Source organism: Mastacembelus armatus, chromosome 9 (assembly GCF_900324485.2).
Source record: "Mastacembelus armatus chromosome 9, fMasArm1.2, whole genome shotgun sequence".
Taxonomy (NCBI): domain Eukaryota; kingdom Metazoa; phylum Chordata; class Actinopteri; order Synbranchiformes; family Mastacembelidae; genus Mastacembelus; species Mastacembelus armatus.
Genome location: NC_046641.1, coordinates 16,749,135 through 16,762,903, shown reverse-complemented (window position 1 = coordinate 16,762,903; position 13,769 = coordinate 16,749,135). Strand labels below are relative to the sequence as shown.

The following is a 13,769-nucleotide window of genomic DNA, read 5'->3' as shown; positions in this document are numbered from 1 at the left end:
ATCAACAATCTACCAAAATGTACGGCATACCCTAGTGCTCCCTTGAGTACTAGTGTGTCCGGAGTTAGTTGGTCATTTATTGCTACAGTATGTGTATAAAAGCAATAGATGTCTATAGATAGATGTCTTGTTGACAGCAGTGATGTGACAAAACGATACTACTGAACTCTGGACAGCATCATGTATTGCTTTAACAAAGTTTGTGGTGCAAGAATGTAAGCTTAGTACTATAGTATTAAGTATAGTGATGAATAATTTGTAGTTTAGTAATTTTTAGGGGGGCAGGAGGGGGCAGTCGTGGCCTAATGGGTAGGGAGTCAGGCTTGTAACCTGAAAATTGACTACAGCGTATCACAACATATGATACACAGTAGTCTAATAATAATTTCCACGAGCTATGCTAGATTGTAGACAGATCTTTAAATAGCAACTCTGACCGAATGATCTGTGATGAAAAAATGTCAAAGGTACAGTAGCTCTTTAGTAGGAGCAGAGTGTGAGCAGGCAGGACTGACAGGAGGCAGCTCTGGATGAAGGGCTGGTTCAAAGACGTCTGGATAGAGGGTCAGTTTTTCATTCAATCAATTCTGCACAACAGAGCTGACTCCTCCAGAGTGGCAGCATCTACTGCACAGCAGCAATGAGAGAAAATACAAGGAGGGAGACCTTTTCTCTGTTTATTTTTCTTCTTATCTCCTTTCTCTTTTATATCACCTTTATTTGTTTGTTTGTTGTTTCTCCCCTACATCTCTGATTATTTGCAAGTCTGCATTACCATCTTTCTAGTTTCTGACACACTATTTCCTGAACTTTACCACATCTATATATTTTTTTCTTTTTCCGCATCTCTTTATACTTTCTTTCAATTGTTCTCTTTCTCTCTCTCTTTTTTTTATTATTCATTTTTATTGTGTTAAAGGCTACAGGGTGCACTCTAGTGGTTCACTGTTGCCTGTCCCTCTCTTGCAGCTGCATTAACACACACTGATGTGTTCTTTCTTCTGCAGTAAAACTAAAATAAAACTAATATTGATATTTAATGAGTCTTAAACACAATATCATGCAGTAAATATGTATTTAACTTCAGTTTACTTATATAGGCAATAACAGTTGTATTAATACTGGTTGGTACTCAGTTTCTATAATGAAGCTTCCTTTCAGAGAAAAACCCTAAAATATATGTTTACTCTGAAGAATGTCACACAGAGGGGAAAAAAGTGTTGTTAAAGGCCAAAGTATCTCTTGTTCTTAAATGCTTTTCACAAGGTCTGCTAAAATGAGATACATAAACTAAGCCTGAGTTCACTGTAAATTGCCAGCAACTAGGAAGCTGAAATGGTTACCTAAAATACACCTTCAAAGTGGAGACTTTCAACCCATTATGATTTCTTCTCATACTGACAAATATATTCAGTAACCAATGAGTAGTACCTGGAATAGTATTTTCAAGCTGGAGGATATTTGAAAGGCCATGATGTTATTAACAGACAGTGAGTCAGTCAGACTCAGACATCTTTTGTTCTCTGTCTCTGGCATTTGATTTATTTGGATGTGTTTGTCTTCTTCAGTCCAATCCCTTTGCTATATTTGATTCCTGTGAGGTTAAGAACTTTATATATTTTTCCCCTATTGTCTCTCTTTCTCTCTGTCCCTCCCTCTTCTCTCTTTTCCTTTGCTGATGCTGCTTTCTTTCTTCCTCTCTCACTCTCTCTCAAGCCCTTTCTTTCTCCCAATAAACCTCTTACGCCTCTCTGTCTCCTGTGCACAATGGATTTTTTTGATTTTTAGCTTTGATCCCCTGCAGCAGAATCTTATATGTCATAACGGGTCGGTGCCTAAACTGTTTCTGATATCGCTCACACATTAGTATATACATTTGTTTGTATGGAAACACATGCATACGCAAACACATATTTGAATGCTCATCACCACATCAGATATGCACCCATCTAAGCGAACAAACCACCATATCTGCGGGAAATTCCATATCCTGCATCTTTGCACTTAGCAGGTGGGGCTGAATAGCCTTGCGGGCTCCACCTCATCTCTTGTGGCACTCACATGTGGTGTCCCCCAAGGCTCGATTCTGGGGCCATTCTGTTTTCTTTGTACTTCTTTCCTCTTGACTCCATTTTAAGAAAATGCGGCATCTCTTTTAATTTTCATGCTGACAACTCTCAGATCTTTGTGCCTTTGAAAGAGAATGATGGTAGCTCTTTTAAAATGCTTTTAGTGACATTAAAGCCTGGTTGACCCTTGACTTATTAAATTTTAAAACAGAGCTAATTGTTTTTAGCCCTAGCAACACCTCCTCTGTCTCTTTTTTGGACCTGCCCCCCCTTAAGACATATGTCAAGCCTGTTTTTATCAACTGTGTCTTTTGTCCAAAGTAAAACCATTTTTATACTTTGAATCTCTTATGCACGCTTTTATCATGACACAGTTTGACTATTGTAAGGCCCTGTATACAGGTGTTAACCAGATATAACCCTCTCACTTACAGCTAGTACAGAACGCTGCAGCCCGACTCTTAACCAGTGCCCGCAAGCGTGTGTAAGTTACACCTGTCCTAGCTTCCCTTCACTGGCTTCCGGGCCATATTAGAGTTGATTTTAAGATTTTATTGTTTGTTTTCAAAGCTCTTAATGGTCTTGCTCCCTTTTATATCTTAGAGCTTTTAAATCCCTACACCCCTGCTTGGTCTCTCAGGTCAACTCATCAACTGCTCCTGGAGATCCCAAAGACCAAACTCAGGAACAGAGGAGACTGCATTCTCATAAACTCCCCCTCCATGTGAGATAAGCTTCTAGCCTGGCTGTTTTCAAAAAACGTCTCAAAACCCACTTCTATTCCTTGGCTTTTAACTCAGACTGAGAGTCATTTGCTTTTGGGTTTTATGTTTTTTTTTTTGTTTTTTTTTTATTTCACTACCTTTTATTTATTGTGCGATTGATTTTATTGTGGTTTTATTTATTCTTATGTAGTTTCATTGGTTAAATTTAATTGCACAATGTACAGCACTTTGGTCAACCTTGGTTGTTTTTAAATGTGCCCAATAAACAAAGTGGATTGGATTGGATAGGAAGTACTGTAGCTCCTGACAGCTCAGCATTCAATGATGTGCTGACATGTAAAAGTAATGGCTAAAATTAAGTATCATTTACTTACCTTCTTAATTACTTAACCTCCACACCATTTAGACTGCAACTTGTAAATTACTAAATCAAGATGTGCTATGAAACATCATATACGGTATTTGTCATCACAGTGACAATAGGAAATGGCCAGTGCATCAGCTAAAAATACTACACAAGCCTGCAACATCCTATGTAATATGTTTCGTTATTTGTAGAGTATGTATACACAGCTTAAAGTGATGCATACAGATTGTATTTTACCTATGTGTACATAGCTTAAAGTGTTATAATTAGGTCATTGCTAAAATGTTGATTTTATTTTTTTATAGTTTAATTTCAGCTGATGCCACAATTGGCTATAACATATAAAGAAATGGGAAATGTAGATGTTACCTACTGATTTTATTTTAAGTGTTGACAATGCGGTACATGCTTCCATACTGTACTGAGATGGCAGTACTGAGTATTAGAACTCCTGTGCAAAGTGTGAAAGTGTAAATTAGAAATTGTGCAGTCTTATGATTATATCAGATTATGATTGTGTCTAATGTAACATGTCTCCATGTGGTTCTGAATTGTTCAGTGGTCTGAAGAAGTAAGAAGCCAGATTTTTAGAATTCTAAACCCAAAATACAGCTGCAGCAGTTGTTAGGAGTCATAGGAAGGTAGGAGGTAGAGTATGACCAATAACTGAACTAAAAGTGGTCATTGCACCACAACCATTTTGCCACTATTTAAATACAGGTAGAAAAGTGCTAATGGCTTAGTGAAAGGGTTTTTTTTTTGTTTAAATTGATGTTTTAGTGACTGATGAGACAGTACAGATGAAAAAGAAAATTGTGAAGAATAGCAGATCATCCCTCCACAGATTTGTGCAAGACCCAGCAGGATAGAATTTGTTGTCGAAAATAATCGAAGATGTTCAAAATAGTATACTAATGAACAACTGAATTCCTCTGATGAAGGTTATACTGACTTTACTGACTTTTATTGCAGTTGGTTGGCATAAATATGAACCTTTAACTATTCAACCATTTTTCAAAGTAATTGGCTTCCTTCTTTTGGGACTTTATCAAAAAAGTCATATTAAATGCAGGATTTGTGAAAATACATATATATATATATATATACACATATATATTAGTGATAATGACATTATTGCCACATACTCATGCACTTAAGCAGAAACACACAAACCACTAAAACCTTCACATTTGCACACACACCTGACTCAGTTGATTTAAGTGTGTGAATATATGACAGCTATTGTAAGGCCTCAAGGGTCTCTGATGACTGCGGAGTGATTGTAGAGTTGAGTGGTTTGCCATTCTGAGTGATTTTCTGTCTGTGTGACTTTCTGCTGCACCATGAGAAGGTTCCACTTTAGGATAAGCATCTATTCCCACATGTCCTTGTGCATTATATATTATCATTACTCCCAAGTCTCATATTGATGGCAGCTGTAAAGACTGTATTGAAACCTTTACTGCAACATTAACTGAAAAGAAAGCATGCTAAAAGCTACGTTCTTCAACAAAGACATATGACAGTTTTATGGGTAAATATGGCAGCAGTGAATTTGCTGTCCTTTCAACCTAACCCTGAACCGAACAGCTTTGAACAGGAAAATGAAACATTTGGTAAAATATGTTTAATACTGAGTTTCAGCCGTGCATGTATCTGCATCTAATAGCCTATCAAAGTTGAGGACATGGGGGGGGGGGGGGGGCAGGCTGATGTGCTGGAAACAGGAGCGAGAGTGAAGCTAAATGCCTCATACATATGCACATATTTGGATTATAATGTACGGAGGAATTTTACCTCAGCCAAAGCACTTTTGCATTTCTGCCTTTATTTGTAAAATGCAATTTTCCAAGAAAAATATCAGTTTCTTAGATTTGAATTTCAAATTTGTTCTGGTGTAATGCCTTGCTGAAATTGATCTGACACATTCAGGTGATAAGGTCACACCAATCAACAGAAGCACACAGGGTTCATTTATGTTGTATTATCACTTTTATTCAATTGCCATATTGGTATGTGCTTGTACTACTGTTCAAAATGTGCTTTTTTTCATTTTCTGACCCTTCTGTCACATGGACTTAACTTTTCTGGCCACTGTTAGCATTGTTTCACTGATACTACTTCTCACACATTATCTGTTTTCCATGTTTTTGAGAATTATTGATGGCAAAGTTCTGCTCTTGTCCTACATATGCTCTCCATTCAGTAATGTCTCCCTATCACATTTGACCATTTAACATAATGACTCCAGAAATTATGATTACAAATCATCATAATTATCATTTCTTCACTTGTGCTACATATATCTTGAGACTCGAAGTAAAGAGCTGTAAAATGTAAGCCCATAAACTTTCACCAATTTACCATAATGACTTCAGTGATGATGATAAAGCTTACAATGATTCCTCCACCAGATAAGCTTGATGGTAAATCAACCAAGACCTTTTTTGGTCCTTCAGCCCTAGGTGAAGCCATCATGTGACTCCAGAGGACAATTGAGACAAAGCAGACGAGAGATGAAGGGAGGAGGGGAAGATGATCTGGATGGTGAATAGGTGCTCAGGGAGTGGGAAGGGGGGAAATTGGGAAATTTAGGAAGGTGGAAAGAGAGTGATAAGGGAGCATAGAGGGGCTGAAAGATGATGAGATTGAGGGAGTGACTGTAGATTAGTGAGAAAGGACAAGAAGGAAGAGGAGAGGGATCAATGGAGAAACCGAAATGTTGAATTGCAGAAAAGGAAGGTGGAGGAAATGAGAATGGTGAAGATATGGAACCAAAAAGAGGAGATTGAAGGGAACAAGCACTGGGACAGAGGATAGGGGATTTAACACCAGGTTTTACTAATACATAAATTATTTATTTTGCTATTACTTTAATGGACTATTGGGTGCATTAATCAGTGGGGCTAAAAGCCATTAAAGAAATGAAACACCCAATCAGACATTAAACAATAAAATGAGTATTTGGAGAAGCAGACATGGGGAAGAAGAATTTGTCTGACTATAAATTAGGCCTCTTCTTTGATGACAAAGACATGTTAAGTAGCCATATTTTTCTCCACTGTAAAACTCCTCTTGCGCCTGATATCATTACTGTATATTAACATGGGAGGCAGGAAGAGAAACAGAAGAAATAATAAAAAGGGGCGTAAATGGAAGAAGACTAATGCAGGCAGTTTGGGGGTGATGAAAGGAGGCACACAGAAGAGCAGTAGGAAGAGAAATTGAGAAGAAAGCCCCTGAGAATGATGATGGCAATTTGGAAAGACTGAGCGATTAATAAATGGATTGGTGGTGTCAAAGTTGACAACAGAGAGTAAACTTTAGGGAGAACACCATGGGAGACTGATGGTGAGCTGCCTTCTTTACCTTCTGTCTTTCTCCTCTCCCTCCTACATTTTTCTTTCACACCTACTGTTGTCACTCCATAAACAAAGAAAACACAGGCAAAATAATGTAGATGTGTGCTTTGCTTTTTCTTCTCTTCATTAACCCTTCAAGCTAGGTGTATTCATGTAACTGTGTAACACCTGTTTACCCTCTCAAATCAGTCTACAAGAGATCTGCAGGCAGCGCTGCTGTCCGAGTGTGTGAGTGTGTGTGCATTTGTGTCAGTGTCACAGTTGTTTAAGGACCTCCTGCCAACCAGTCATTGGTCAGAGAGTTACCAAGGTTACCAAGTAGGGCAGCCCAGCTGTGTTGGATGACAGATCTCTGTGTTTGTGATTCCTGGCTCTCGACTTCTCATGAACAAATCTTTCAGGTCTCAAGGTTGCCTGTAGCCATTTATCTCTGACAACATACCCACTTAACCCACAATATCCTTTTTGTACTTCCTCTTGTTGTTTTTCTTATTTTCTTCTGTCCATCCATTCTTCCCTGCATTTTCTTGGTCACCTCTTCACTTCTTTCCCTTCTTTTCTGATGTTTAAAATGTTTGATGCTTTAAAGTCAGCAGTGATGGCTGTGATATTTTGTGTCAGTGCAGTGACATGGGGTATTTACAGAAGGGCTATGGCAATACCCATTTCATTTGATTCTTTAAAAATTAATGTCACATTTATGTGTTTGTCATGTATTTTATTGGATTTGAATGAAATTTCTGCAGAGGCATAAGCTGGCTTGATATATATCTGTCACTATGTCTGGGTATGACTGCTGCAATATCCTCTGTAATAACCCAGTCTCTGCTAAGACCAGAAAATGCCTTTTAGGCTGCTGGGCTCTCTCATTTTCTATTTTCTAGCAGTGCAAATCACCCTGAAAGGAAAAAGAGAAAGCTCTTTTCCTGCAGAGTCTGATAGCTCATTAGGATTCAACACAAGAAGCCCAAACAGCAAACATATTTTCCTGCTGTTACAATTCTCTGCCTGTGTGATGACAGTGTTTCTGTGACTCAAATTCAGGGATATATTAAAGGAGAGGGTAAGGATTGAAAGAGACATTTGGAATACGGGAATGATAGATGCTCAATAAAAAAATAAAGCGATAGAAAGATAGAAACCATTTTTGCAAACTGTGGTGATTGATTCCAAACTGGCATGGATGGTACAGATGTGACAAATCATGAAGAGAGACAGGAAATAAGAAGAGGAGATGAGTGTAACAACCATAAGAAAGCAATGAAATAATGCAAGAAATAATTCTATTATCTATTTCTGTCCATTCTTTATCTTTCTCCAGCTAATAATTAAGCCTAATTGCTTTTTTAGTTGTTTCTCTTCTGTCAGCCAAGACTCAATCCATCTGACATTATTTTTTATACTTTGCTTTCTCTTTCTTCTCTACTTGTCCCTTCCCCCTCTTTCTGCATCTCACTAACTAAAGCTACTTGACTTTTTCTCTTATTTCCTTTTGTCCTGTGCTGTACCTCTTGCTTCTCTAATAATTACAGCAGCTAACAAGGAAATCAATGAAAGTCAGTGGATGAAGACAGCAAGCAGTTAATGTGCTGCTTTATTGCACGTATGCACGCAGTCGTGTGTGTACTTTTGTGCTTACACGTGGCTATGAGTGTGTACACATGTCTCCTGCTGTATGAGTAGGCATGTCTGTCTTTATGTTGGGATGATTGCATACTAAAAATCTCCAGCAGAAACTCTGTGTAGGTCAGCGCTGCAGTTCTCAGCACAGGATTTACTTATCATTGGCCTGTAGATCCATTGAGGTAAACTAACACCGGGGGTGGAATGTTTCTACTGGGGCGCACTGCTGTTGTTGGACTTGAGCTAACGATCAATTGTGAAAAAACTATTTTACAGCTACTCAGGCAGAAAGCACGAAAGAAAACGATGACTAGAAAGAGAAAATGCACTTACAGCTGAAAGGAAATTCTGCATAACACTATAAAATGCATTCATATCATTTGATGTCCTATGATTTCCTCAGCTGTTTTGCAACGTTTCAAATAGGTATTGATTTTGAAGTGGGGATAAAATAGAATATATATATACATATACATATATATATATATATATACGTATATATATATATATATAGTTGCAATAACAAATAATAAACAGTAGTTCCTCCTCAAACTCTTGGATCTCATGCAGTTGACAGAGAGAAATTCAGCAAAAGCATGGTTTTCAGCTGCTGCTAAGTTGATCAAGCACATTTGGTAAATCTAGCTAGTTTACTTTCAGAAACAAATTTAAAAGATTAATTTTGAGAATAAATTATGGTTCCTTTAGTCCACCCATAAATCTGTGCGTGCCTCACCCCCAAAAAACTAGATATCTGCCCGTCCCTGTCCTGGATTGGAGAAGCTTTCTTTGATGACGAGTCAAACCCCAGTTGTTTGTCTGTGTCGTCTTCAGAAACACTAATATGTGTCTTTCATTTGATGTCCCATTTCTTCAGTTGTTTTGCAATGTTTCAAATAGGCATTGAATTTGAAGTGGGAATGAAACGGCTGTAACAAAAGTCATTATTTTGCAGTAAGGGAACAGAGTTTACTTGCTCTGGCAAGAATAACAAGAGGCTTAAAATAATCCCATACTTATATAATATTGCATTTTCTATCTATCTATGTCTTTAATGAACCTACCCATTAAACATTCACCCGTGCTGGAGGAAAAAGTAAGTGAACCCTTGGAGTTAATAGCTGGTTGACCCTCCTTCGTCAGCAGTACATTCAAGCTTTGGTAGCTCTGGATCAGACCTGAACATCATTTTAAGGAAGAATTTCGGAACATTCCTCTTGACAGAAACGCTTCAGCTCGGACACATTTGTAGGATGTCTGGTGTGATTGGCCCTCTTGAGGTCACTTCGCAGCATCTCTATGGGTCTAAACACTTTGAGATGACTTTATAACAATTTCTAGCCTTATTCAAATCAACTACTCTTGATCGTATTTTTTCAGGGATCTCCTATTTGCAGGGTATGGTTCACATCAGCAGATGCTTCTTATGAAGAACAAACTTAAAATGTTTGTCTTTAATAAGTCTGTAACGGACACCCTCGGAGACAGGAACAAGGAACCGACAGAACCGAAACAAAGTCAAAGTAGCACACCTCCGAACTCATTTCATTAATTGGACTCCAGTTGGCTTTCGTTGAAGTAGTCAGGCAGTGGGTGGACTTACTTTTTCCTCCACCTCTATGAATGTTTGAGTGTGTTCAGTGAAGGCATGAAATATTAAGAGTAGTTTGTGTGTTATCAGGTTAAGCACATTGTGTCTGTCTATTGTTGTGACTTAGATGGAGATCAGATCACACATTCTAAGGGGTTCACATACTTTTTCTTGCCATTGTATAGGGGCAATATCAGTGTGCATACTGCTTAAAATTTGCAGTCCCTGCAGCAGTGTGTCTTACAGTTTAATTCTCCTTGGTCAAACAAAACACCTCATCTTTCCAGCCTTGTTATTCTTTATTTAATCTAGTGTCGACCAAAACAGGAGAAAATCAAAACACCTAATTTCATTGTCCACTTTTCGTGCTTAGTAATTCACTGCTGCAAAACTAACAAGTTCTAAAGAAAATTGTCTTGCTGAACAATAAGGTCTGCTTTATAGTTTGTCCCTTTTGCTTACCTCCTTAGAAAATGGTAGGATTAAGTCATTTTATGGTTTAACAATAATGGTATGCTTTAGTTGTTTATTAAAAAGTGAACTCTTAACTTTTAAGCAGAGGTACAACTCAGTATATAATACTGATCTATCACACAGTAGGGTTTGTGTTGTAACTGTGTTTGTGGGGGGGGGGGGGGGATTTAGATTTAGTTTTAAAGTTTACACTTTAGGTCCAGTTTAAAGGTTCAGCCTGTTTCATTCTTCTCGTTGTACGTTCCGTATGATTTTTAAAGCATTAATTTCTGATTTCTGTGCCAGCTCTTCTCTAATAGCTCCAGTAATGAGCTTCCTGGTCTTAATGATGTCCATCTCAGCCATAACGAGACAACTCACCTTAATGAGCCACAGAAGGAAGGTAGATGGCCATGTATTGCTAGAAAGCAATCGCACTAACAGGCACAAAAAAATAAAACACTAAGATCACGTGAAAATGCATAGAGCTACTGCTTCAAACAAAAGTGTGATCTTACAAGATAGATAAATTTGGAGGGAGACCTCAATTACAAACCATCTATTGGCCATGGAAATACAATGAGCCAGCCACCCAACAGAATTTTTTTGTCCATTTTTTTTATCTATTACTGAAGTATAAGATGCAAAGATATGCATCATTAATGCATTTATTGGCCTGTAGTAGATTAAAATGCACTCACAGATTGGCTCAGAGAAATATGTAGGAGAACACAAAAGCAATTATGCCAACAAAACCACAAAGAGCGAGGTTGCTAAAGTTAGACAACAGTATTAATCAAAAGGCCAACTACCCCATCGGGAAGAAAGACGGGGGAAAAAAAGTTTGAAGCACATTTTTCATCTGCCTGTTCTGCGTCATGTCTAGCCGGCTCTGTGACCTAAAGCTAACCATTAGATAACATCTTAATTTCCAAGATAAAAAAGAGGAGAAAAAAGAAAAATGGTGGTTGAATCTTTGTAACTCCCTTTTGTTTTCTTTTGAGCAGCATGCAGTTCAATCACTGGGTTGCAGATAAATTAGGGGGACAAAGGGCTTAGAGGGATTTGAAAAAAGAAAGGAAAAGTAAGCATGATATAAATGATCTTGGTGGCAAGATATGTGGTTACAATTGACCTTTCTTTCTTATCCTCACCTCTCCCTTGGCCGATTCCATTTCTCTTTTTTTTTTTTTGCAGCTCTCCTCCTCTTCAACATCTGTTTGTTTTCCTATATTTCTTTCTTCTCTACACTCATTTTCAGTAAAAACATTTTCTTCACTTTCTTTCCCGTCTTCTCTTTACTGTATCTCCTGCCCTCTTTCTTTCACCATTCCCCCTCTTTCCTATCCCCCATCCCCCTCCTTTTTTATTTTACTGTTCACTGTTTCGTTTCTCCTTTGCTTTTGCCATCCTCCCTTTTCCTACTCCTTTACTTAACTTCATTCTCTTCTCTGACCCTTTGCTCTTGGGCTTCTGGCCAATATGCAGGTGTTTTCACATCCATCCTCCCCTTTTTCCTTTTCTCCCTCTTCTCTGTCCATTTCTATCCACTGTCCTCTCATTTTCATGCAGCTCACTGGGCAGTCATGCTCTGCGTCTTTATCTCTGTCTGTGGGAGAGGAGGCGGCTCGGTGCCAGCAACTAATGGACTTTTGGAAAACACAGACAGCCATGCATCACAGTCTAGGGCTAGAGTGAGGAAGGATTTGAAATGAAGCCGAAGTGGGAGTGGTTTCAGAGAGAGATTGAAAGACTGAAGGAAAAATTAAAGTCAGTCAAGTACAGCAACACAGGCTAAATAAGGAGTAGGATAGAAAAGGTCTTGATGTCTCTGGGAGCTGTAATCAATAAAAAGATCCGTAACCCATTCTTGCTCGTATAGAGATGAAATACTGCATCACACTTTACTACATAATTTACCCAGCCAGCCTCAGAATAGTCATGCAAACTGAGATGAAACTCATAAACAGTTTAATATTCAGTGTTGCTGCGAGTGGCTGGAAAACTGAAAATGAGCAAGTAACAAGAAGCATCTCAATGAACAAAAGACCAAGGAAGAAGTTTGTGAGTGAATAAATGTCATTTGACATTTCACAGGAGGTTTTTTGTGACCTAAGACTGTAGATCAAAAATGGGCACATTTGCTACCAAAATGTTATTACATGTAATAATTTTGTATGCATTTTATCATAGTTATTGCCAAAATGCTTTTTTTTATTTTTTTCAATATTTTTCTCTTACTTCCTTGTGTGCTGCCATTCATTATAAATTGAACCTCTAAATAACATCTGGCACCGCCCACTGCAATTCAGGACTCAAAAGTAACCAGCTGATGTTTGCTGTCAATAACTTTTCCAGGTTAAGTGAAACATGTCTTTACTGGTACTTAAATATGAAAGGAAAAACACACTGCTTGGAAAACGATCTACTTTGTCATGCATGCCTGTGGGAGAAAATTACAGTTTGATCATAGCTGGATATAGAAATTACATGTTATGGCGTGCATATGTGTACAGGTGCATGCACACAAACACACACACAGTCACACCAGTTTTTTTTCCAGTCATGACCTCTGCCTTGTAAGTGTGACACACAGAAACACACGGACATTACACGGACTTATATTTCCTGGAGATTTACTCTAAACTTAACTATGACCACTACTTGTCTAACCCTAACCCAAGTCGTCACCCTAGATTTAAGTATTTTATATGAAGGGGACCACGACCACGACCTTCCCACTCTCACTGTGTAAACAAGTTTCAGTCTCTGCAATATGAACATTACCAGACACAGACTTGCCCAGTAGTTACAGCAGAGATCATTTCCACACTGCCTTCTCTCTCTTCATGGACTGCATGGGGCCAGGTCTGTAATGACCAACTGTAGGCTTTCAAAGTCTGAGTCATTCCCAGCTTCACTAAAGATGCCATTAAACTGAAAGACAAACGTGTCCAAGTATGCCTGTACCATGTGAGAGCAGAAAGGAGTGTACGCATTGATGACGTTAACATTCAGCTCGTGTTTGAGTTGAACTCCAGGGCAAGTTTCTGTGGTTGTATTCATAACTAAACAAATGAGTCAAGACACACAAAATATTTCCACACTTACACACTGTTTACATGTACAAGAATGAATCTGAGCTTTTGAGTTAGTGGTAACGTCGCTGCTGGGTCAGATGGACCATGAATGGTGTATAAAGTATGGTCGAGCAGAATTACAATAGCAGATGCTTGAAGGCAAATTCTTAAAACTAAAGGGACTGTTTCATCTCAAAGATTCATTTCAGCAAACACCAGCTGTTCATTAATTTTGCTTGAGTGTGGCTGTGGAACCACTCAAATTAACAGACTTCATTTGGAAATATTGGCACAGCCATCAGCCCACTAACTGATAGCGATGTTGTGCTCTCTGATGACATATCATCTGTGTCAGGCTCATTGGCATTCATTTACTGCCACGCTACTTTCAGGTCCTACATGTGACATTTCCCCTGAAAATTATTCCGGCATAAACAGCCACTGTCGAGGAAAAAACAGTCACTTTAGTTAACTATCCTCGGGACTACATGGAGATACA

At 38.4% G+C, this 13,769-nt stretch overlaps 1 protein-coding gene across 1 annotated transcript in view; it reads left to right on the top strand.

The window, feature by feature from the left end:
• Positions 1-13,769, top strand: part of grid2 (glutamate receptor, ionotropic, delta 2) — a 403,935-nt gene that overhangs the window by 348,755 nt on the left and 41,411 nt on the right. The window lies entirely within an intron of this gene.